This window comes from Urocampus carinirostris, chromosome 13, assembly GCF_059441175.1.
Source record: "Urocampus carinirostris isolate Australia breed hairy pipefish chromosome 13, RoL_Ucar_1.0, whole genome shotgun sequence".
Classification (NCBI taxonomy): domain Eukaryota; kingdom Metazoa; phylum Chordata; class Actinopteri; order Syngnathiformes; family Syngnathidae; genus Urocampus; species Urocampus carinirostris.
The window spans coordinates 13,970,102-13,996,270 of NC_142361.1; the positions used below are offsets into that span (position 1 = coordinate 13,970,102).

At 39.1% G+C, this 26,169-nt stretch overlaps 1 protein-coding gene across 1 annotated transcript in view; it reads left to right on the forward strand.

Annotated features, from left to right (window-relative positions):
- Positions 1 to 5,941: 5,941 nt before the first annotated feature.
- The window catches only part of chrm3a (cholinergic receptor, muscarinic 3a), a 131,408-nt gene continuing 111,180 nt past the window's right edge, over positions 5,942 to 26,169 (forward strand). The window contains exon 1 of the mRNA XM_088351589.1: positions 5,942 to 6,121. The gene's annotated coding sequence lies outside the window, so the exon portion shown is untranslated. The remainder of the gene's footprint in view (positions 6,122 to 26,169) is intronic.

The window sequence follows — 26,169 nt, forward strand, 5'->3', positions numbered from 1 at the left end:
TAATCCATATAAGGAGAGAAGACGTCAACGCATTTTGAACTTGCAAGGAGAACAGGAGAAGAATTTACCCAAATTGCAAAAATTTCAACCTGTTCTGATGATCCACCCCTGAAAACTTCGTTTTTATGAAATCTCATTGTTACAGAAAGAAGATCTGCTGTAAAGAGTGTGGAATATTGTTAGGTTCATGTCCCCAACATTTTTAATAAAACGCTCTGTAATAAAAGAAGACATAGAGAATCGGTTATTTAGAATTAGTTACTTTATTAATCATCATATTGAGAGCCGCCGAGATTCTGCTGTTAGACATCTTTTCGCTCGCTCTGCCCTGCTTGCTGCGCTCTGGCTTGGCTCGGCTCTCGCTCTGGCTCTGAGGATCTCCTCGAAAAACCTCCCTTCTAATATTCAGTTTTTGCCTTTGCTACGTAGAGTTAATCAGTCTTCTTTTGAAAGCCTGCTTTCCAGCCGATGATGGAAGGTTTCCTTTGTCCTGGGTAAGACTCCCTTTCCTTCCTGAGTTATGGCATGAAGAGGTCATTCCAGGTCAGGGTACATCCGTTGGTATGTGAGAACAAAACACAGTCTGTACATCAAAACACAACTCATGGCCTTGGAGAGTAGTTTACAGGCTGAGAACTCTTCAAAATGGCTGAGAACACATATATAACATATTAAATGTCAACTGTAGGATAAATATAATTATACAATCCTAACAAATATCAAAAAACGGCAACTTTATTGCCTGACAGTGAAGTATAATGGTCAAAATAAAGAACGGGCATCCTATGATATCTCTGTTGCATCCTATTTTATTAAAAACAGAATAAACTTATCGCTATAAAAATACCAACAGAGCCATTCACCCCATTATTAAACCCTGATTAACATCAAATTTAATTCGGACTCTACTTAATTTTTTTCTAGTCTTTAAATGTTTATATTCTAGACTTGGGAAGGAAATTGTGAGGCCTGGTCTCGACTGTCTTCAGACGTGCTAATAAGTAGCACACCAAAATATTTGTCCAATCATGTAATTAAATAAACATAATGAAGTTCATAGATTAGTCAACGCTCAAAATAGAGAGAGAAGACATCAATACATTTGGAACTTAAAAGGAAAACAGGAGAGGATTGTAAAAAAGAACCCTTACAATTAAAAATATTAAACTTTTCAACAACTTACTTTTCTTTTAGGCTTTTTTAACCAAAACCTTTCTCAAGTTGCACTTTATTATTCGTTTATTAGAAATTCTGCTAACAGTTGAGATTGGGGAATTGGAGTAAGGACGGCGTTCGAGTGGACCGCGGTTATCGTGTGTTCACGCAGCTTTCGGCAAAGGCAGACGGTGTGAAATTGCAGGAAACTCCACGGATCGCTCAGACCATGTCGAGTCTGCGGCCGGGGGAAGAAGGCGAGCTGGCCTCCGTCGCACCAAGTCCGACACCTCTGTAACAGGACAGCCGACGTCCGTTTTGGACAGGAAACACATTTTAAGTTATAGTTACCTAATCTAAAAAGCAATTACTGTCACGAACCAGGGCAGGAAACAGGTATCAGACCCCAATAGCGTAGCATACTTACAGTTGGGACCAATTGGGCAACCGTGACAATTACGTTACCCCCAATACTACTGGCACCCAAAAGTAGTGTGTTAATCTGAAGGTTGTTACAAATTACCATCAGAATTACTTATTATTATTGTGTTGCTACAATGAAATTAGGGTTGCACACCAGTTGGGGTATAAAAAAACAATAAATAGAAAAATATGAAGTATTCACCACTGATAAAAAGTATTCACGCCTAAAGAAAAACTATACTATAGATATAAGTATATACGGTATCTCATAGCGAAAAATTCCGTGTCCTCATATTCTGTACTTGAGACAGCACCACCATAACTGTGATCAGGTGTACTGTAGAGGTAACTTGATCTGGGAGTACCTTTCTAACCTAAAAAAATTGTAAGTAGCGATATCTTTTAAATGTAAATGCGCTAATCCGTTCTAAGCCCTGCAAAAGTATAGATTTTTAATGAATCTTAAAAGAGTATCGAAACATGAAACAAATACATGTTAAAAGTAGATTACTGCACAATGAACATAAAACGATATGGACATAATATCTAAAAATAAAGTATAAAAGAAATAGTAAATATATTTATTTACATTTTAACTTTAACTCGGGACACAAAGAGCATGCCCAGATTCACACGTACGCATCGGATTGCCAGGTAGAACTCTGGGAGCAGAGAATATCAGCACATACTGTACTGTATTTTGGACTTTGTATCCTGAAACTTTTTTGTAACTATCAATAATTCAATATTTCCCCGTTCAGGTACTTTGTGACCTGAAACTTTTGTATATAGAGACATTTGTAAGTAGGGGTACCACTATACATATAAACTATATAAAGTATTGGATCCCTTGGGTTGTAACATTATGAGCGTTGGAGTAACAGTGAACCGTCAGAAAACTTTGATACCAACGAACTTCTTTTATACGGAGCCCAGTAACGCACCATGACGCAAAAACAGTTGCGATACAACATTTTGTTGCGCGTTGCAGTACTCGTCAAAGAGAAAAGTAATTGTGTTTCTTGGTAACGCGTTCATCTTAACACTGGTTGCCGCGAATCTAAGAACTTAACATCTTGGATCAATGATTGTCTTTTTTAACTAAAAAATATTTGGCCGGAGCAAATATTTCACAAGGGGTGTGTCACAAAACCATTCCACCATTTTCTGCAGTTTGACATAAATTCTCCATGATTTTGCCTTAATTGTCAATAACAGAATGTTTGAATAAAAACTTTTAATGTAGGTTGGCAGATCAAGGCCCACATTCAGGTTTGTTCTGGAGCACTAGCCAGGACATCAAAATAATAGACTAACAAGATCAGCTTCCTTTTCACCTCTTTCTCACCTAGCAGACAGTCTTATATAATCCAATACACATCATGTGCTTGCAAGGACACCCGCATAGTATTCAATAGGTGTCCGATTCAAATTTTCCCGTGATCGTCGTCTGTTTTTGCAGTCATACAACCCGGTTGCATGAGTGTGCGACAGGAAGCGCTCAGTGAGGCTGAACAGAAAACTGCGAGGCTCCATTCTTCAGGTGCCTGCACAAGACGAAACTGTAATTGGCTTACACACATTCCTGTTAGGATTAGCCCTGCTGCCATATTTGTTTATCAAAAAGTATGTTCAAACATTGGCTTTACGCATATCCGGGCCAAGTGTCAAAACAATGGAGGGAACTGTATTTTGTTATTGTCGTTTAAAAGATTAGTTATGTTCATATTTCTGACACAATAAAGTGTAAAGTAAATAAAAATAATTATTTGCATTGACTTTGTATTTTGATAAAAAATACATTTTTCTCTCTAATGTTTTGTTAATGAGTTGTTTGGAAGTAAGCAGGGTGGTTAGCGCACAGCCCCACGGTACAGAGGTTCAAGGTTCAAGTCCAGCTGCCGCAGCCTCCCCGTGTGGAGTTTGCATGTTCTCCCTGTGCCTACGTGTTTTTTTTCCCACATTCCAGAAAAAAACATGCATGTCAGGTTAATTGGCCAGTTAAATTGTCCCTAGGTGTGAAGGAGCGAGTGAGTTTTCTGTCTCTCTGTGCCTTGCAACTGGCTGGCAACCAGTTTAGGTTGTCCCTTGCCCACTGCCCGAAAATATCCAGGATGGACTCCATCACCTCTTTGACCCTACTGAGGATAAGCGGTCCAGATAATGGATGGATGGATGTATGTTTGAAAATATTGTTGCATAAATGTGATCAGAGATGTACAGTGCTCTGAAAATGTATTTGCCCCCTAGCTGATTGCTGTGTTTTTTGCACATTTATCACTCACAGAGGTTTCAGATCATCAAACTAATTTTAATATCAAACAGAGGCAACCCAAGAAAATACAAAATGCACTTTTAAAATGCCAGTGCACCCTGCAGGGGGCTTGATAAGACAGTAAATCGGAACACCACTTAAAACACTGAAGAGACTGTATAACCACTGGATGAATGGATGTATCCAGGAGTCTGGTGATTGTATCACAAATGAAATAATAATACTCTGTTTATATGACTAATCACGAAGTAGATTAATTATGTAAGAATGAAGGACATAAAAGTCATTGAAAAAATTAAAAAAATATACCGGTAGATATAAACTCATACAACCATGCCTGTATATACAGTGACACATTTTAGTAACACAAAAATAGTTATTCCAGGATTGCCCACTAGATAGTGGCTTACATATTATCCATCCATCCATTATCTGCACCGCTTATCCTCAGTAGGGTTACAGGGGTGCTGGAGCCCATCCCAGCCATCTTCAGGCAGTCGGGAGGGGACACCCTGAATTGGTTTCCAGACAGTCGCAGAGCTCACAAAGACAGACAACTTACTCGCTCATTCACTCCTATGGACAATTTGGACCGGCCAATCAACCTGACATGCATGCTTTTGGGAATGTGGGAGGGACCTAGAGTGCCCGGAGGAGAACCACTTAGGCATGGGGAGAACATGCAAACTCCACACGGGAAGGCTGCGGTAGCTGGACTTCGCATGCTAGCCACCGCTTACATATCATTTTGAGTCAAAATTGATTGAAGAAGAACAAACAGAAGGCTATTATGATTGGACAATTTGTCGAAATTAAAATAAAAAAGTACGATGTTTTGAAAATGAACTACAACCTGTGGGTACCGTTAAGGGGCACTGTGTAATAATTGATTACTAGTGTCTTGTGCATTGCAACTGCTACAAGACACAATAACACAAACTACAGAGACTCAAAGTGACCAAACTGCACATTTATTCTTTTCTTCCAGCCTTTCACAAGGTTTTTGGTATACGAGAGTACCCGTGGCAACAAGACAGTGGAAAATCATGTCAGCCCCCTCTAAGCCTCATGTAATGTAAACTAAATACTAATGTCACAAGTATTTGCATAAAAAAAACTTTTAGGTAACCGTTCATGTATTTTTGCTCATTATTCAAATCAATATTGGCATTTTCTAATGAATGCCATATTTTTTACTGCTAATGGAAACAAAATAATACAAACGGTCCCTTTAATAAAACATGCAGTGGGCTAATATATTAGGTTGGCCTCTGTTTCAAATAAATATTTTTTCAGAAAATCCACTGATCAAAATAAGAGAACAATGACAGTACGTAGAAAATCTGCCTGTCTGCTCCTGACTTGAAGCAATAACATGCAAGTGTATCGGGGCCACATTAAATTCAATGACACTATGTATTTCCTGTCAAATAAAATGTATTTGTAACTCAAAGTGCGTAAAAACATTTAGCATACAACGGGACAGTAAAAAGCCCCACAGTTGACTTCATGTCTCCTGATGACATCCACAAGGGGAAGTATATACAGATTAAAAAATACTAGGCCTAAAATTGAAACTTGGGGAACTCCACGTGTGATTTAATGGGTCCTGGAGGAACATGCATCCATACCTACAAATAAATGTCTATCTATGAGATAGGGACAAAACCAAAGATGCCCAGGTTTCTAAATCTAATAAACCTAACTAGAATTACATTTCCCCTCCATCATTTATTGAATTACTCCTCCTGTGATAAAAACAAACCACCAGATGTAATAAAAACTACAAAAAGCAGTATTTGAACAGGATATTTGATGCTTTGCCCAATGTGTGATTGCACTAACATAAAATCGTTTTCATTTGCGCCAAAAGAAGTTTGGTGTCCTGGCATCAAAATGTTTTCAAAGCAGCGCCCCCGAGGGGCCTGTGTATTATTTTATTTATTTTGAAGGAACCCATCTATAACGCAGAGGAGTCACCTGCCGTTGCGTCACGGCTTCTGCAACCAATCCGCAAGTGCCTCTTGTGCGTGCGCGCACTCATTATTTTGGTTCGGCCCCCCCACTCATTCTGTCTGCGCACAATCCGCGCGCGCCGCTCCTCGCTCCTTCTCCAAACGCGCAGCCGACAAATTCGGAGGAGGTTTACGCCCAGTTTCATCCTCCTCTCCCGGACCGGAACGCGCCACAGGACTTGGACCGAACCCTGCCGGATCGTTTTTGGATTGTCGCTCCTAGTTCTATGATGTGAACAGCTAATGTTGGAAGGTAAGTGGATGGAAATGGAGAAAAAGTTACCTCACGTCTTGGCAAGTTGCAAAAAAAGGTGCACGGGAATTCTGAGCGCTTGTTTGTGCATCTATGTGTTGTGGGGGTGTAAAACTTTGGGGAGCCTTGTAAATAATATGTCACACTCCTGAGATAAACCGAGGACAGCCATTCTTACATGGGAAATCCATACCTGACAACCTCATCCTATTGCTTCCTTTATAATGATTGCAGTTCCCTATATTAAGCGACAATAAAGCTTAAAAACAGAACACGGCACCTATTTACTCACATTAAAACAGACTACACAGATTAAAACAAAGATAATTTGTGTAAACCAGTATATTTAATTCATCCAATAAATGACACAATTCTTTCAGCATCTTTCTTAGTTCTTTCCATGCATGCAGTCAATTTATTGTTGCTTAATATACGTAGCAGATTAGATATTAGAGCCAAAATGGCAGAGAGAGACTGGTCTAACAATAAACCTGAGTTTAAAAAAATAAAAAAAAATAAAAAAAAACCTCTTCAAAAATTGTAATATTACTTACACCAGGGGTACTCCAACAGCTAAGGTGCTCGCGAACCTGTACTGAAAATAGCTCACCAGTGCTAGGCCATTGTGATTTTGTAGTCAAAATATATATTTTTTGTAGTTGACTGAGTTTATGTAACTCCACTTCCAATACTTAACCTGGTAATAACATAGTAATAACAATAATAGTAATTTCAGAAATGCATATCAAACTGGGTGCCCTTTGCCTGATTTAGTAACAAAAAGTAGCTCTCAGCTTGAAAAAGGTTGGAGACCCTTGGCATACACGATTCGAAATGATGAAAAATACGCATAAAATAAGGGTGACATGTATAAATAGGCAGGTATAAGGTTACCTATCGTATAGTTAAGCTACAACAATTGCTGCAAGAGATTTTCACTGCATGTGTGCATCTATGTGTTGTGAGGGCATACAAGTTGAGGGAGCTAAAGATGTGATGATGTTATTTTCCTAGTATTAACTGAGTACATCCATTTCTGAATGAATGAATTGTTCCATGGATTCGCAATCCTGTTCATTGCCAATGGCCTTTTGCCAAGAACTGTTATTACACTTTGTAGCAAGGTGTATGATGATGATGATGATGGTGTTGTTGAAGTTGAAAAGGTGAGGCCTCCAACTACCCATCATTATTATAATTACAGTATATTTTTTTATACTACAGAGTATCCCCAAAAATGTATACAAACATTGACATTAAATAGCCGATAAACTTTTTTTTCATGTTTCTAGTTTGATTTTGGAGTGAGAAAGGCACAAACTGGGCTTTTATGTTTATACCAAAAAAAAAATCGTTTTAAAAAATATTTTGGAAATGTGCAAATCAATCTGGATTGCAAAGAAGTCCACACAAAGATGCTCAACCTGATGCATTTCAGCTGTATTTTCACATTTCAAGGATGTTTTTTGAACCTTTTAAATGAAATGAAGAAAATGTGTTTATACTTTTTTACCATTGTCTTCCAACTTTTTTTTAGCCTGGGCATACTGTTTTTCAAGTTATTTTTTTATATATGGATTTTTGTTTTTCTAGAAAATGAATATTTAAAATGAGCAAACATTTGCCAGTGGAATACATTTTTTACGACCTAACTTTTTTTGTGTAAAAATTATTTTTAAAATATGCAAAATTATGTGCAATGAGTTTTAATTTGTTTTATATATTTTATTTTGCAAAACAATCCTAAACATCTTCATCAAACACAATACGTTATTATATATGCTTACTACCTCATCAGAATATAAAAATAATACTACTGCCACCTACTGGTACGGATGAAAGTTAAAGTTACTTGCCCGATCACTGGAAGAAAGCAATTATACTGAACGATGGCATGCTCTTTGCGAAAAGAAAATTGGGCATTTTCCTGTGGTAAGTTGACAAGATCTCGTGGCACACTGGTTAAAAACACTGTATTATACCAGTGCAATATAATAGTTTGCTTTGGTTACACGTGAGTGTTTTGTTGTATTTCATAAACGCACCAATGATTAAACTTCAGAAATTGTAAATGAATATTACAATGGTTTAAGTACAACAACCTCCTCGGTATCAGATATAATACATAAGTGTACTGACCAAGCTAGAGCTTAACAAAAACAAGGTAACAAGCTGTATTGTTCACATACAAATACATTTAATTTTACACTAAAATCATGGACTTATTTAATTATTTAGATAATAATAAAGGCTGTTCTATCCAAGATTTTGCACACTGATACTGTATTAAACCATTGAGTAATCAATACTGAGGATAACAATGCCACGAGTACATTAAATCCCCATCCACACTGCACAAAAAACCCCCACACAATTTTAAAATAGACATTCATCCATTTAGAGCAGTGTTTTTCAACCAGTGTGCCAGGGCACACTAGCGTGCCGTGAGACCTTGTCTAGTGTGCCGCAAGGATTTGACCAATTTTATCTTTGTGAAAAAGCATGCCGCTGTTCAGTATATTTGATTTCGTCAGGTCATCAGCCGAGTAACTCACATACATCCATATCAGTAGGTTGCAGTAGATTTTTTTCCTTTTATATTCTTATAATATGCTCATGGGGTAGTGCAGGAAAATATATTTGATAACTTTTATGATTTTAAGTAGAAATAGTTTAAACTTTAGTAGACACTCAAAATAGGGACCAGAGATCACTGGGTTTTGAACTTACAAAGAAAACAGGGAAAGAAACCTTAAAATAAGGAAGTCAACCTGCTCTAAAATACTGCATAGTCCTTTCTTTTATTTGTTTTAGTTTTGCACAGATACGATCAATAATACATCAAATAATGTAAAACATTTGCGAAAGTGATTTTGCGAATTCATTTTGTATTATTATTTTATTATTTTATAAAACAAAGAATCATGGTAGTAAAAAAAATGCAGTATTTTTGTTATATTTTTAAAAAATAAAAATTTCAAAATGACAGTAAAATATACACCAAAACAAATATTAACATGTATTATTATGTCCTGAGCCACGATAACCTCAAAAGATTAAAAAAAAACTATACAATTATTTTAAGCAATATGATTATTTGAACTAAATAAATAGATAAAATAACAATAAAATGAAAATAGTTCCGGGACTGTGTGCCTTGAGATTTTTTTAATGAAAAAAAGTGTGCCTTGGCTCAACAAAGGTTGAAAAACACAGATTTAGAGGGACAGTGTGTATTTGCCGTAAAAAAAAGATAATTCATTAAAAAGAAAAACACTATTCATTTAAAAAATAAGTATGAATACATGAACTAGAAAGTCGTGCATTTTTTTAAATATTCACAGAGGGAGAAATCGTTCATATCTTACTGCTACAGGTACCGCAAAAAAAACTAAAACCTCGCAAGAGGCTCGGAAACAAATAGATGAGAAACGGTCCAGTTTGGTCACTTAAGGTCTCGGTAGTTTTATTCTTGTGCTTTATGAATACTCTTTTTTTTTCATTACAGAATACAGCAACATCTAGTGGACAAGTAATACACACTGTCCCTCTTACTATTTTCCAACCGCTTAACCCCATGAGGGTCGCAGAGATGCTGGAGCACCTCTCAGCTAAATTTGTATAGTGGGCACTCTGGACCGGTTGCCAGGCAATTGCAGGGCACATAGGGACAAAAAGTTTCCAATGACCTAACCTTCATGGTTTTGGGACTAAAACCGTAGTGCCTGGAGAAAACACACTCAGACACGGGGGGAAAGTGCAAACTCTACCCAGAAAAGCTGAGCCCAGAACCTCTGAACTGTGAGGCAGACTTGCTTACCCGCCATCCACTATACTGTGCCTTTTGCAAAAAAACAAAAAACAAACACACAATCAAAATGTGCAGCAGATTCTGCTTTTCAGTCTAATGTACAAAAGACACTTGGCCTTCAAAAGGTGTTTGCATGAGATAGCTGGTACCAAATACCATCGTGAGGTTGTTTTCTTTAGACTTTCCAGCATTGGACTGCGCTCCGAAGGACAAGAAGGCAAACAGGGTGTTCCTGGCATGATAGATCTTTGTGTTGCACTTTTCTATATCTGAGTATTGATTGTCCCAGTGCTGACTCCCTCCCATCCCCCATGTTTACCGTCATTACACAGCCCCCCACCTCAATTTCAGCCAATTAGTAGCTGTTTTCGTTTTTTTAATGATGACAGGATGCGTTTGCGAAATAAAGAGGTAGGGAGAGAATAAAGGAGAGAGAGAGAGAGAGGTAGAGAATGAAAGAGGTAGAAAAAGACTGAGAGAGAGAGAGAGAGAGCGCAACAAAAAGAGAGGGATAGAATTAAAGAGAGTGAGAGAGTGAGAGAAAGAGAGAGAGAGAGAGAGAGAAAAAGATTGGGAAACAGGGACATGAATAGAAAGAGAGAGAGATAAAGAGATTGGGAAATGGAAAAATAGAGAGAGAGCAACATTAAGAGACAGAAAGATAGAAAGAGAGAAAAATAGAGTGAGGGAGAGAATGAAAAAGAGGATGAATGAGAGAGAGAGAGAGTTGAAAATAGAGAAAGACGGAGAGAATTAAAGAGAATGGCTATAGGTGGGCACATGTTAAAGGGATAATATGTTTTTTTCAGTGCCTCCTAGTGGTCAAAAAGAGAACGAATGAGGGAGAGAGATAAAGAGATAGAGAGAATTAAAGTGAGCAAGAGAGAGAGAAAGAGAGAGAAAAAATAATTAAAGAGAGAGAGAGAGAGAGAGAGAGAGAGAGAGAGAGATGTTTGAATGGCTTTAGGTGGGTACATGTTAAAGGGACAGTGTGTTTTTTTCTGTGCCTCCTAGTGATGAAAAAAATTCATTAAAAAACAATGTTGATTCAAACAACAAGAAAAAAACACATTAACATTCATAAAAAAGTGTATTTAATCAAAAAAAATATCATAAGTCCCCAAATTTAGTTTTCATAACCTGAGCCACACCTAGAGGGAGCTGAGATGATTCTCTGCCAAATTCCTCCTACATGTACACTAAATCCAAAAACCTTGCGACAAAACAAAACAGAGAAGACAAATCTTGTGGTTTGGTCACTTTGAGTTTCTTTGTTGTGCTTTTTGGCACTCATTTTCGATTGACTACAAAATACAGCGGCATTTACTTGTAAAATAATAAAGACTGTCTCTTTGAATCAATCCTTCTAGGTTCTCGTTGTTCATTGCTGCTGTCATTGTACATATGTGGCAAAACAAAAAGTAAATCACTTTTGGAATAAATTTGGTCGATTCTATGGAGCTCTAACTTCCTAACATGTAAATGCAATCTGAGCTTTTATTTTAATAATTCTCGCAACAGGCCAAGGTCCTGCTAACATCGCCTTTGTATTGAGCGATCACTCATCATTTTACAGCGCACACAAGGCACTTTATTGGCGCAACAAATGTGTTTAGATGATGGAAACACTTAAGCGTTGTTTTTCTTCAACATGGTTTCTTAAAAGTACTTAAAGGATGGAGGATTGGGGTTCACTTTGACCACCTTATTCCTTTTTGTTGTGTTTAGTTCACATAATGCCAACTAGAGTGAGTGGACAGTTTTGGATTTTTTTATCGTGACTTGTGAGGCACAGTTTGTTTTACAAATAAAGGAACCTACTTTTTAATCATCATTTGATCGGCAGAGCAAAAAAGCAATATATTAACTGTAGTATTGGAAAACAATGTTTCATTGTCTTACCTTAATTTAGAAATGAAGTCTGTTTGTTACTCCTGTTGAGTCTAAACATAAAAAATGATCCAAAAAAAAATGTGCAATGAGAAAAAGAAATTTTGGCTGGCTTGAGTTACTGTTAGTTTGCGAATGCTATCCCTAATTCTATTGTTTGGTGTTATGGTGTACGCTAAAAACAGAATCCTTGTTCTAAATATCGCCCAGTGCCACGAGGCAGGAGAATTGCTGGCCTCACTCTGCATCTCCAGACAGCAATATGATGCATACTAATTGTATTTTTTATATTGATAATATAGTGTGAAAATTCAGCGATTTCTAGAATGTACATCCAAATAATGTGAAAAGAAATGTAGAGGGGTATCTCTTAACTGCTTAATTCATTCCAGAATCATGCTCATACCTCAAACTGTAGTGTATTTAGCAAATTTTTGCAATATGAAAAAAAAAAATGAATTGGTGGGTGGCACGGCGGATGAGTGGTTAACGTGTTCACAGCACAGTTCTGAAGTCATGGGATCCAATCCAGTTATCAGCCTTCCTGTAAAGAGTTTGCATGTTCTCCCCGTGCTTGCGTCGTTTTCTTCCGACATTCCAAAAAACATTAATTGGCCGGTCCAAATTGTCTCTGGGTGTATATAAGTGAGTGGGTTGTCTGTCGCTGTGTGCCTTGCGACTGGCTGGCAACCAGTTCAGGGTGTCCCCTACCCACTGCCTGAAGATAGCAGGGATGGGCTCCAGGACCCCAGCGACCTTACTAAGGATAAGCAGTGCAGATAATGGATGGATGGATGGATGAAAATGAATTGGTCCACTCCTGTCCTCTCAAAAGCATACAGGTAAACCCTAAATAGCTAGAAAATACATTTTCCTGGTCACTCAAAACACATTTAAATAGTAAGTAAACACACAAAATACAGTAATAAAATGAACTAGATTGATATTACCGAAATTGATTTATTTTAAATGCCGTAACAAATATGAGTGAAAGAAGGGGACGGTTGACAATTACCACGGAAATTGCATACTTGATAACTTGTGCATTTTCCCCACATTTTATAGAAAATTTAAATTTTGCTTTCTGTTTACCCTATAAAAATATGGAGACGGGAAAATAAACAGGGTATGATATCAGTAGAATGTTGATGATATATAAGCACTTTATGTACACTTAAAATTAAGTTACTGGAATTTTAAATTAATTTCCACACAAAAATGTTGACAGCACCATCTCTCAGAGCCCGAACAGACGGTGGACCCAGATGCGTAACGTTTTCACACAAGCTTTATTTACGGAAACGGGGCAAACAAACGCCAACGATTCGGCGATCGCTGGGCAGAAGAGATCGAAACCGGACCGGACAGACGGGATCATTACCAGATACAGGATATATGAGCAGATACCAGTCAGGGCGGGAAAGATGGGATCGATACTGGATACTTGATTCATGAGCAGTATACTGGACAGAAGGGCACAGACGGGATCAATACCGGATATTGGATACTGGATACAACAGCAAGATACCGGACAGGACGGGACAGACGGGATAGATACCGGACACTGGATCAAGACACCGGACAGGACGAGAGAGGTGAGCTGGATACCGGTTACTGGATACACGAGCAAGATACCAGACAGGACGGGACAGACGGGATCGATACCAGATACTGGAGCAAGCAACTGGACGGTACGGGAGAGACCGTATCGATCCCGGATACTGGATACAAGAGCAAGATACCGGACAGGGCAGGACAGACGGGATCGATATTAGATACTGGACACTGGAGCAAGATACCGAAAAGGACGAGACAGATGGGATTGATACCGGATACTGGAGCAAGATACCGGACAGGACAATACAGGCGGGATTGCTACCGGATACTGGAGACTGGAGCAAGATACCGGACAGAACGAGACAGATGGGATCGATACCAGATACTGGAGACTGGAGCAAGATACCGAAAAGGACGAGACAGACAGGATTGATACCGGATACTGGAGCAAGATACCGGACAGGACAAGACAGGCGGGATCGATACCGGATACTGGAGACTGGAGCAAGAAAATAGACAGGACGAGACAGGCGGGATCGATACCGCATACTGGAGCAAGATAACGGACAGGATGAGACAGACGGGATCGATACCGGATCTTGGAGACTGGAGAAAGATACCGGACAGGACAAGACATACGGGATCGATACCTGATACTGGAGACTGGAGCAAGATACCGGACAGGACGAGACAGGCGGGATGGATACTGGATACTGGAGACTGGAGCAAGAAAATAGACAGGACGAGACAGGCGGGATCGATACCGCATACTGGAGCAAGATAACGGACAGGACGAGACAGACGGGATCGATACCGGATCTTGGAGACTGGAAAAAGATACCGGACAGGACAAGACATACGGGATCGATACCTGATACTGGAGACTGGAGCAAGATACCGGACAGGACGAGACAGGCGGGATGGATACTGGATACTGGAGACTGGAGCAAGATACCGGACAGGACAAGACAGGCGGGATGGATACCGGATACCTAAGACTGGAGCAAGAAACCGGACAGGACGAGAGACGCGAGCTCGATACCGGATACTGGATACACAAGCAAGATACCGGACAGAGTTAAATACAAGTCTTGCAGGTGCAGATGTTCGTTTGCCGGACTGACAAGGAGTGAATGAGAGCACCGAGTTTGGCGCCAAACGGGCGGGCCCAAGTGAGGGCAAAAGGCAACCGTGACACCATCTTTTTGAATTTTTTTTTTGCCTGTAGTAGTGAACAGTCAAGAGCGGTAAGCGAACTCTAGTGGTTGCCTTCCGGTCTGCTTGTGTACTGGATAGCGAGGTAGATTTTTATTTGAAAAAAACTTGTGAATGGAAATTCTCCTGTGTAGAGGCGCTTGTAATAAGAGGTACCACTGTCCTTAGAGATTGAGATTCTCCTGGTTGCTGTGATCAGTCAGGACACGATCCAAACAGCAACCTAGAGAATGACCGACTGCTCAGCTACCGAGGCCATCTTTACTGCCCGGCACCGTTCGAGCATTTTCCTGGTCTAGAGATGCAGGAGCCACTGATTGCTGTTTTACAGCAGTCAGCTGGTCAAACAGACGGGCTGACATCCCCCATTGGGTTTCATTAGAGCCGGTCTTGATGTTAAAGCCCGCCTAATCTACTTTTGCAACCCGGCAGACCGCGATGTTGGGCACCGCAGCGGCTATCTTTGGACGCCGTATGGGCGGGGGCCTTTCTTTGGCTTACATAATTAAAAAACAATGGCACGAAATGGCTAAAGCCGCCCTCTAAATGCCTTCGGTGAGCGAGCCGGGCAGCTGATACTCCATTCTAATGATGACTTTTAGTCTGGATCGGGCAATGTCACTCACTCCTATTTGCTTTTCCTGGAATTCAGAAACGTATTCTTTTGAATAATTTGCAAAATCGGTGCTTATATCTGAATGAAACTTCTCGCTTTATTCCACTGTATCACCTTGGCATCACCTTATATGTAATCTTCACTCTAAAACCACAAAAATGAATAGCTATGGATTGGGGAAAAAAGTGGGTCAGTTAAATCCAACTTTCCATGTTCCAATCATTTGGCTTTTTGTTAAAGGGATAGTGTGTATTCTTTAGAGCCACTTAATGGTAAAAAAAACTTAACAAACTTATGTGGGGCTGCTTTCACCACAAACATTTTACCAAATTTGTCAGGCAGTTTTGACCCCCTACCAACGTTTTTTTTTTGCTTAGGTCTTCTAAACAAAGTTGTCTGGGGGTGGTTATTTTGTTTTCTTACTGTACACTGAATGATTTTATAAAGCGCTTGAGCTGCAATTTGTTGCTGCAAAAAAACACCTGAGTAGCCCGCGGACACATTCTGAAAATATTTTACGATGTGTGGATAATTGTGATTTTTCAGGAAAAATGATTTCTAACTGTCATGATCTAAAATCACAACCTGGTAATAAAACAGTAACAACATAGTAATATAATAATTACCCGCATGCCAATCAGTAGCTTGTGCAATCCAAATACATTTGGACTTGATTCGAAAAACAAATCGCTTAACTTATAAAAATATTATCCATTCAGGGAATTTTTTATATAATATGCCCTATTAACTCTGCTTTCATCCTAGCTTTGGTAGGAAATGTTATGAGACACCGTATTCTGACCTTACCTTGAAAACCTTGACGAAACCTTTACGTAAGATGATGAATGAACTGAAACACAGTGTTTGAGTTATTTACAGAAAACCCAACCCCCACTTCAGACGTTCAACAGTGTCTGTCCGGTTTAATTCCCCAGGGTGCTTTCAAACGGTGCTTGTGCACCTAATAAAGGAACCGGGCCTCAATATATTTGCTGTGGCTAATAATTTTAGTACTGCACAGGTGGCGTTGTATCATAATCTTGTTAATATCCAAAACAAATATGTAATTGCCGGCGTTGTCATTGCCAACTGCTGTCTAATGGTACACTATAGAGGAAATGTATTATCATATTTTTATAACTCAAACTAATTATTCGTGCCTCACTGACACTTGCTGACATTTATGTGGCTGTCACATGCACGGCAGCAAAAAGGCGCTCACTTTAGGGCTGTTCGCCCTGCCGCTCCGTGTTTGTCTTCAGATATTGTGTGCGTTCAACACACAAAATTGCACACCAGATACTACGGGCGTGTGTGGTGTTGTCCAAAGATCAGGTCAAGGCAGGTTGATTTATGAGGTCCCATGAAGCCACACAAGGTGATTGGACAATTTTGGACTTAGAAAATTGTTCTAAGTCTCAGGAAATTTTTAATTTTAATAAACTTATGTTGAAGGGTTTACCATCTAGTTTGTCTTTACTGAATAAATTGGGATGAACACTCGTTTTTAACACAATCTAGGCCACAGAAAATTGCTGAGGAATAATTGCATCAGTAGTCAGTTGAATCTCAATTTATTCAACTGAACTGAGAGGTCATGGAAAGGCGCATTCTGAATGGTTGCTACTTACATAATAGCTACTTAGCCTTGCCAGGTAGCAGGAAACCTTGTGGTATGCCAGGCTCATGAATAACATATGGGAACACATATTCATACTCTGAAATTTAGCCATAAGCCGGACAATTTGACTTGCTAGTCAAGTCAAGTCAAGTCTAGTTATTTGTATAGCCCTTAATCACGAACTTTCAAAGGGCTGCACAGACCACAGATTATTGCAAATCACAGACTATTATTACACCATCTAATCAAATCTGACCTAAAACCAACATGAGGGCAAATAATACACAGATACACAGGTATTGTCAACATAAAATATAGGTTATTCATATGCTATAGAGTAGAAGTGTCTTTTAACATTTCCACTGAGGTTGCAGATCGAATCTCAGGGGGAAGAGCATTTTACAGCACCGGTGCCCAAATGGAGAACGCTCTCAAACTTGCGGATCTCTTCTTGGCTCTTGGGGTAACTAGTAGACCAGCATTTTCAGAGCGAAGGCTCCGGACCGGAACATAGGGGTAAATTAAATCTGAAAGCTATGAGGGGACACGGTGGCGCAGTGGTTAGTGCGTGTGCGGCACGGTTCTAAGGTCTTGGGAACTGTGCGGAGTTTGTATGTTCTCGCCGTGCTTGCGTGGGTTTCCTCCGGGCACTCCGGTTAACTCCCACATTCCAAAGACATGCATTTCAGGTGGATTGGCCGGTCCAAATTGTCCCTAGGCGTGAATGAGCGAGTGAGTTGTCTGTCCCTGTGTGCCCTGCGATTGGCTGGCAACCAGTTCAGGGTGTCCCTGTGTGCCTGACTTTGCATCAGCAGACACTCAGAACAGTAATGTGTTACATAGTGTTCTTTTTGAATGAAAGCATCAATAGATCAGATAAACGCTGCATGTGACCAGTCTTCTATTTTGAAAAACAGCCTATGCAACGAGAAAAAAGTTACTAAATGGCTTGACTTGCTAATACTATGATTCATTTTATTGTTTGGGGCTGAGGCTTGCGCCAAATCAGAATCCTTGGTGTTACTATTGCCCTCTGCCATGAGGCTTGAAAATTGCGTGGCCAACCTGCATCCGAAGACAACACAGCGTTAGGTAACACAATAACTGTATTAATAATATTCATAACATAATAAAATTAAGCGATCTGGAAAAAGAAAATTGACTATTAAGGATTTAACTATTAAGTTAAATGAGAAAGAATGTTTAACACTGAGTAAGTATTACCACTTTACATATATATAATCTTTATATATTTCCATAATGAATCTCTCCCTGACTGCACGTTTTGACTCTCCAGTCCTGTTCGGTATCTTGCTCGTGTATCCTGCATCCGGTATCGATCCCGTCTGTCCTGTCCAGTTTGGTATCCTGCATCCGTTATTGATCCCGTCTGTCCCGTCCTGTCTGGTATCTTACTCGTGCATCCTGTTTCCGGTATTGATCCTGTCGGTACCGTCCTGTCCAGTATCCTGCATTCGTTATCGATCCCATCTGTCCCGTACTGTCTGGTATTCAGTATCCGTATTGATCCCGTCTCTCCCATCCTGTCTGGTATCCTGCTCGTGTATCCTGTATCGGGTTTTGATCTCGTCCACCCCTGGCTTCCTGTTCTCCCACGTCTGACTTCTCTGCCCCACTTCTCCTGCCCAGCGATCGCCGAATCGCTGGTGTTTGTGTTTCCGCGCATGACTGCCCCCGTTTCCTTAAACTAAAGTCTGGTCTGAAAACGTTACGCGTTTAGGTCCACGGTCTGTTTGGGTTCTGACACCAAAATATTTCTCAGTGTTGTCATACCATCTGATTCTATTAAAATCGATCCATAAGTAATCCTGAGCCACCTAATTTAGCTAAATGAGATATTGTAATCTTCAAGAATGAACATAAAAATATTACAAATATGCGTTCTTTTGTTCCAAAAAAATCAAACTTGTCCTCGAATTTGGATCGATGTAACGCCATCTCCTGCATGAAAACTGCATTTTTCCTTGGAAATATATTTAAACCCTGAATGAATATCCACATGCCTACCCGATTTCAAAGCATTTATGTTGACTTGGCTCGACACTGAAACGTTTTGGAAAAACGAAAAAAAAAGCAAGAAAGATAGAAGTTGCAGCGCTATTTGATAGATAGATTTAGCAAAAAGAAAGCCTGCTGGGTTGCCACTCACTCTGCAATTCCATACAAAGCGCATGACCAAACTTCAAAAGCCTTTTCTCTTTCTTCTCGCTCATCTTCTTCGGCCTTGCCCTGGAACTTCTTGTTCACGTCTGATTCTTGACTGCTCACTCGCGTGTGCTCTGTCTGCACCCAGTAAATAGATCAATAACAAATCAGCCTCATTTACACACGTCGCAAGAGTGTCTTAGAAAGGGATCAATAAAAGAGGTGATTGAGGCCCACCGGCTTTTAAGTGGACTTAAACTCTCTTCTTATTTATGATTGAGTAAGGAGCTGACTGCTCATAATATGGATCATATTAAACATTGATTTTTAATCACCACGTGATTTATTGATGAATGATTAAGAGGTACACAAAATCATTATTCTTGTTTATTTTACAGTTTCAAGCTTCATTTATAATTGTGGGCGGCGGTTAACAGAATGAGCATATGATGGGCCACATTTTCTCCAGCAAAGACCGTTTATTTATAGCTTATGTTTTATTCCCAGGGTAACTCAATGTACTTTACACAACTGTAAGAAAAGAACAACAACATATATAATTACTAAGGGGATTGTCTAAGGCAAATAGATTAGTAGGAATTAATAGATTGCAAAATTAAGTTATGTTGATAATATTTTTTATTGTGTTCCCGCGCATGACTGCCCCGTTTCCGTAAAATAAAGCTTTGTATGAAAACGTTATATATATATATATATATATATATATATATATATATATATATATATATATATATATATACAGGCATTAGTGCCAGTTAGAGACCATTCCTAAACTCAGGTTTGCAGACATCAGAGTCTTACCCATCCATTTTCTTAACCGCTTATTCTAATTCAATTGCTGTGTCTCTAATGTATTCAGAGCCCATATCACTCATCAATTTATAGACCAGTAGCAGATTTCTAAAAATCAATTATACGGCTGCCTGGGAGCCAGTGTAAAGCTTTGAGCACTTCAAGGCTGTGAGGTTTGTTGTGGTGCCAAGCTGCAATTGTTTAATGGACCAACAAATAAAAAGATTATTTTCTATGCATTTTCACTGTTTTAGTCCTTCCTTTTTATAATCTGGTCACTACAACACGTGTCCTTGGGTTCAATAAAGAAGGCGAAACTTTGAAATAAAAAAATTGTTTCGTCCTCTCTCCATGCTGCGTTACAGTTTTCTTTTCCTGCCAGTGACAAGTGATCGCTATCTTAAGAGAGGCGAGCGGCGAGATGCCCACAAACACGACTCGATGACTCGCGCTTCGAAAAAGCACACAGATGGAAGAGGCTCTTGGAGGACTTAGAAAAAGGATACAAAACAAATCTGCTCTTCAAGTTAGTGCCCGTGCCAGTATGCCAGCTTTGTGTTCTGGCTGATGGACTTAGCCTGAGGGCGGCATTGCGGACCAAAAGCTCATTTGTTGGCAAAGTAATACAAGGTTTTATTTGGACATCTCAAGTTTTCTTTTTTCTTTCTTTTGGGATTCCATCTCTTATCGTATCTATTTTCCATTATCAGAATTTTAGGTTCATCCCATGATGGATAATAGCCACTGCAAATAACATGTGACTTGGAACAGCAAAAAAGGTTGCATGAACAGTTCTAGGGACAAAAAGTTTTTGAATTCATCCATATGAATGCTATTATTATAATGTAACCATTCTGAAGTTTTCACCACCCACTAAGATGCTAAACCCCACAATCACTCTATGAGCATCACCAATTGCAAAACTGTGATCGTTAAACTTCACAAAACCTATACCTCAGTGATGCGTGGTAAGCTTTGTGTCTGGTGAGGCACAGTCAAATAAATGAACCTCCATCTAATTCATTATTTTATTGACAGAAGAAGAACACAAAATATTACCTGTAGGATAGAATAACAGTGTTAGATTTTTTTACCTTAACTGATGAATGAAGTCTATGCTCCTTCTAAATATAATCATCAATAGATAGATAATCGTCCGTTATGAACAAAAGTTCACGAAACGAGAAAAAAAATACTCTATGACTTGACGTGCTGTTAGCTTAAAAATACTAGCACTAATGCTATTGTTTGGGGCTCAGGTGACCAAATCAGAATCCTTGGTCTCACGTTCTTTGAAGATAAAGGAGAAAGCACTCTAACACTAAATGAATATATACATATAATATATTTGTCCTTTTCTATTTCTATGATGAGAGGTGAGGCACAGCCTCACATCCCCCTTTACTGCACATGCCTCCCTTGACTGATCATAACTGTTATAACTACCAAACCAACTGTGGTATATTTCTTGTAACATTATATATATATATTTGAAACTTGACATTTCTCAAATTACATTTTTGTTGTGTTTTTGCATCATTCAACACTTTAAAGAGTAAATACAACACTGGAGTCATTAGTTTAAGAAATAGTGGTAAATATGTTATCACTTAATTCTTAACTCTTCAGTGTTGAATTTGAACAACACCAACGGTGAGACTTCTCACCTTGTGTAAAACTCTTGTGAAGTGTAGTGTAAAATAATAACTTATTAGAGAAAAACTAACTCAGAAAATTTAACTCTACGTTCAGTGTACAATGTTCACTCTGTAATAACGAATATGTCAGAACCAGAAAAAATGGTAGACCCAATCGCGTAACGTGTCACACAAAAGTTTGATGGGATTTCGAGAAAATAAACGCAAGCGATCCGGTGCTCGCCGGACAGAGGGAGCAAGCAGCTCACGGGATCGGAGCGTAATCGGAATGCGGAAATGGATCTCCCGGAGCGGGAGATCATAGCGTGGTCAAACGGGCAAAACGTGTCAATAGCCGGAGCGGGAGATCAGAGTGTGGTCGGTGGTCAAAAACGGGCCGTTGCTGGAGCCAAACGGGGAATCAGGAACAGAAGAGTGGTATACGGGTGAAAACGGGACAGACGGGAGCCAGAGTCAAAGTGCTTGTCTTGCGTGTGCAGTGGTTTGCTGACGGACTGACCAGGAGTGACTGGAGTACTGGGTATATATAAGAGGGGAATCAATCAGGCAACTAGGAGCAGCTGGCGCCAAACGAGCGGGCCCAGGTGAGTGCAATGAGTAATCATGACAGAATATATATATATTCACTGGGATAGTTGTAAATGCACTCTTTAGGTGTTAACTTAACACTGGTCATTTTAATGTGTACTGGTTTATTTATTCCAAAGTGTATTTTATCATATTTTTTAAACAATTCAAGTCAAAGTATTATTACTTTTTCATGTAATACACTTCACTATTTTAGGGCGCTACCGTTTTTGACAATATGTGTTTATTACTATAATACTGACTACTTCCATTTGCTGTTTCTAAAAATGACAAATTATTCCGATCTTGCTTTAAGCTGTGAATATACAGGACTCAATTTTTAATAAAATTGCAAACTTGTAAGAGTCAACTTTGCTCCCTCCCTCATGCCCAACCATTACTCTGTTTTTTTGTTCCTTCCATTGTTTATGGATCACATCTCCTATAACCTCATAATTGCAACCGGTACAACCTCACAGAATACAGCAATAAAACAATATCACAGCAGCGAGCACAATATGAGCGTTCAAACCTAATGAAGTCACAGGGAGACTTAATAAATCACAATTTACAATCAAGCTCAACAAGCCACTTGATAAAAGACCCATGCTTGCGTCAAGTTCTCCATTGCCTTCTGCTATCGACACTCCACCCGAATCAACACTTTTCAATGGAAAGCAATTCCAATTGTTGGCATTTATTCTCCTTTTGTCAAAGGCACTTCTCCGAACTCTGTGGGGGCCCTCAGTGTGGCACTTGCCGTTTTTTTTCTCTCTCACACAATAAGCATGTTCTATCATGAGCACGACTCAGACTCTGGAATGAGTATTTGTGCAAAGGCAGAGAAGCAATTTCCCTACAATCATGAAAAAAGCGACTGCCATAGACAGAGCTAGGTGTCGTTCAATTCTCTGTATATGTTGAGTCCTCTTGCGTAGAAAACGTGACAGGCCGTTTGAGAAGTAAATCATACTTGCCCTCACATTTGACTTTATGCTCTCACACGTGAACAACAACTTTTTATGCAAAAATACTTATAACCATGTACAAACACGACTATACTCTCTTATTCATACTCTTATACTCTCTCACAAATACTATTGCACTTTCATAACACACTATTATACTCTCCCACAAATACTGCTATATTCTCATACACTAACTACTATAGAATCTTACACGCACAAACACTATTAAATTCTTTCGCATACGTCACTATACTCCCACACATATATTACGATAGACTCTTACACACCTTAAAAGTTGCTATAACTGAAGGGGGTGTTCACACTTAGTGAAATGAACACCTCACCACTTAGTGGGGTTTTATTTACTTTTGATAACCATGGCGATACACGCAGATACGTGAGTAAGCCAATCACTAAATAGAAATTTAAAGTGTCTTCCTGTTTGACCAAACTAACTTCCGTTTTAATACTGCAAGTTATTATTGTCCATGTATGATATTATACTAGTTAGAAAGTATAGTAGTGAGTGTATAAGAGTAGTGGTATGCTGAGAGAGTAGAGTGTGTATGAGAGTGTATTAGTGTGTTTATGAGAGTTTATTGGTATGTGTGAGAGAGCATAGTACTGTGTGTGTAAAGAGGCTAGTAGTGTGCGTATGAGAGTAAAGTAATGTGTGTGAAAGAGTATTGTAGGCCGTTTGAACCTACTTGCGTGTGTATGAGAGTAGATTAATAATAGTTAGAGAGTATAGTAGCGCGTGTGTGAAAGCATAGTAACATGTGTGAGATGGTATAGTAGCATGTGTAAAGTATAAGTCTATAATAGTATACTTGGAGTATAGTCGTGTGAATGAGAGTATAGTACTATGCATGAGAGATTATAGAAATGTTCGTGCATGTAAACCCCTGTTTCTGTATTCAAATGTAGTTGTGCACGTTTGAGCAAGTACGATGTACTTTTCCAACAGCCTCCCATACACAGCCGTCCCTGCAGTCCTCAGATCATCTCATTTCAATTTCTGCGGGTTGTCCCAAAACGATGCGGGAACCTCTTTGCAATGCGTTCCACAAAATTAAGCTCAATGTGTTTTGCTGGTATTGTACTGTGGTGAGCGAGCAGCATGGGTTGGAGTTGGATTGGACATATTGTAGGCAGAGTTAGTGCTTTTCAGTGATGTGCAGTAGGGGGAGGCATGGGAGACTGTGCCTCACCAGTAATCATGGAAATAGAAAATTAAAAATCTATTGAATGATTATATTTATTCTGCGATTGGCTGGCAACCAGTTCAGGGTGTCCCCTGCCCACTGCCTGGAGATGGCTGGAATTGGCTCCAGCCCCCCCGCGACCCTAATAAGGATAAGTGGTACATAATGAGACCAAAGATTTTGATTTACACACAAACCAGCCACAAACATTAGACTTAGTGAAAGTATTAGGAAGATTAACATCAGGTCAAGCCACTTAGTATTTTATTTTTGTTGTATGGACTTTTTCTCACAATGGAGGATTACCTATCCTTCGATGCTTTTAGTCAAAAGGAGCAGTGAATGGACTTCTTTCACTTAAGGTTAGACAATGAAATGTTTTTTAATGTTTATCTACTGCTTTTTTGCCCCGCCAATTAAATAATGAGTATGATGTAGGTTCGTTTATTTTAAAATCTGACTGTACCTTACCAAACACAAACTTACGCGCACGTTACTGGCGCCTGTCATTGGATTCTATTGAATTGATGAAATATGGACAAATATGGTTTGACAATCCTGTTGATTTTTTTAAAAAATAATGAAGATTTTTTTATTGACCTCACAACCCTTGGCAACTTATGTGGCTCCCAGATTCGCTAATGATATCGATCTGAAATCTGCCCCCAAAGAAGTATCGTATTTAATTGGAGTTCATCCAAAATCTCCAATATTGGCTCTAAAATTGGCACTCAAAAACTTAACCTTTTCCAGTTTGCACTCCTGTGTTGTTCAGGCCATGGATAACAAAAATTTGAAGACGGTAGTGCTGTAGTATGAAAACTAAAGATGATAACTACTTGTAACTGTAATAAAATTCAAATTTTGCCAAATTCAGACTAAAAATAAAATGGTACCATGTCCCAACAGCATGTTTAATTTTTGGATGAATACACCAGTACCAAGGGGTGCTAATTTGTTAATTATCAGAAGTGGAAAAGTTGTAGACATCCGTGCCCAGTTTAGAATATAAATTTCACCGGTCACTGTGGTCCTTTCCTTTGTAGTCCATTACCCAGCTTGACAGTCTAAAGTGGTTTTGAAAAGCTACGGTTTTAATTACTGCTAATTTGTCTATCAGCACTGTTAAGCACATCCTTTCTTGTATTTATTAATTTCGTTAACGTAATGTGCTCTTGAAGTGTTGCATAGGGATTAGCCCCTTTGAAGTAATTTGAAAAAAGCAAGGAGGCAAAGGAAAATATATTGCATGCCCATATTTAGCCTGCATTCTCCTGAAGATTAATAATTAAAAGAAAATATGCTCTACTTGTATAGAAAGAAACGTGTACAAGAACAGTACCTGGGGACTTCTAAAAATAGCTTACTGGTCATTGAATACGAAACAATTTGCTGAGATTTTGATGTATTTACATAAATAGAAGAATTTCTATTTACAGTATGTCAAAAAAGTGAGTACACTCCTCACATTTTTGCATACATTTCATATTCATATCTGAACAACACTGAAGAAACATCGCTTGAAAGGTAGTAAAGCTTATATAGCAGTGTCAATATATTTTTCCCCACAAAAAACTCAGTAGCTAAACCCCTGGTAATAAGAGTGAGTACACCCTAAAATAAAAGTTTGTGAAGTTCAATGTTTTGTGTGGCCACCATGATTTTAAAGAACCACTTTAATCCTTCTGGCCATGGATATCACCTGAGCCTCACAAATTGCCACTGGAAAGCTCTTCCACTCCTGTATGACAACATGACTGAGGATATTGATGATCTTGTGCTTCTCCACCTTCAACCCTTGAGGTTGCCCCAAAGATGTTCTAATGAATGACCAGTTCATCCCCGCTACCCCTAGCCCCTTTAGAAAAGCCTTGGTCATCTTAGAAGTGTATCTGGAGTAATTGTCAGGCTAGAACTTTGACTTGCGGCCGAGTTTCAGGAGGGAGGGGATAATTTTTTGT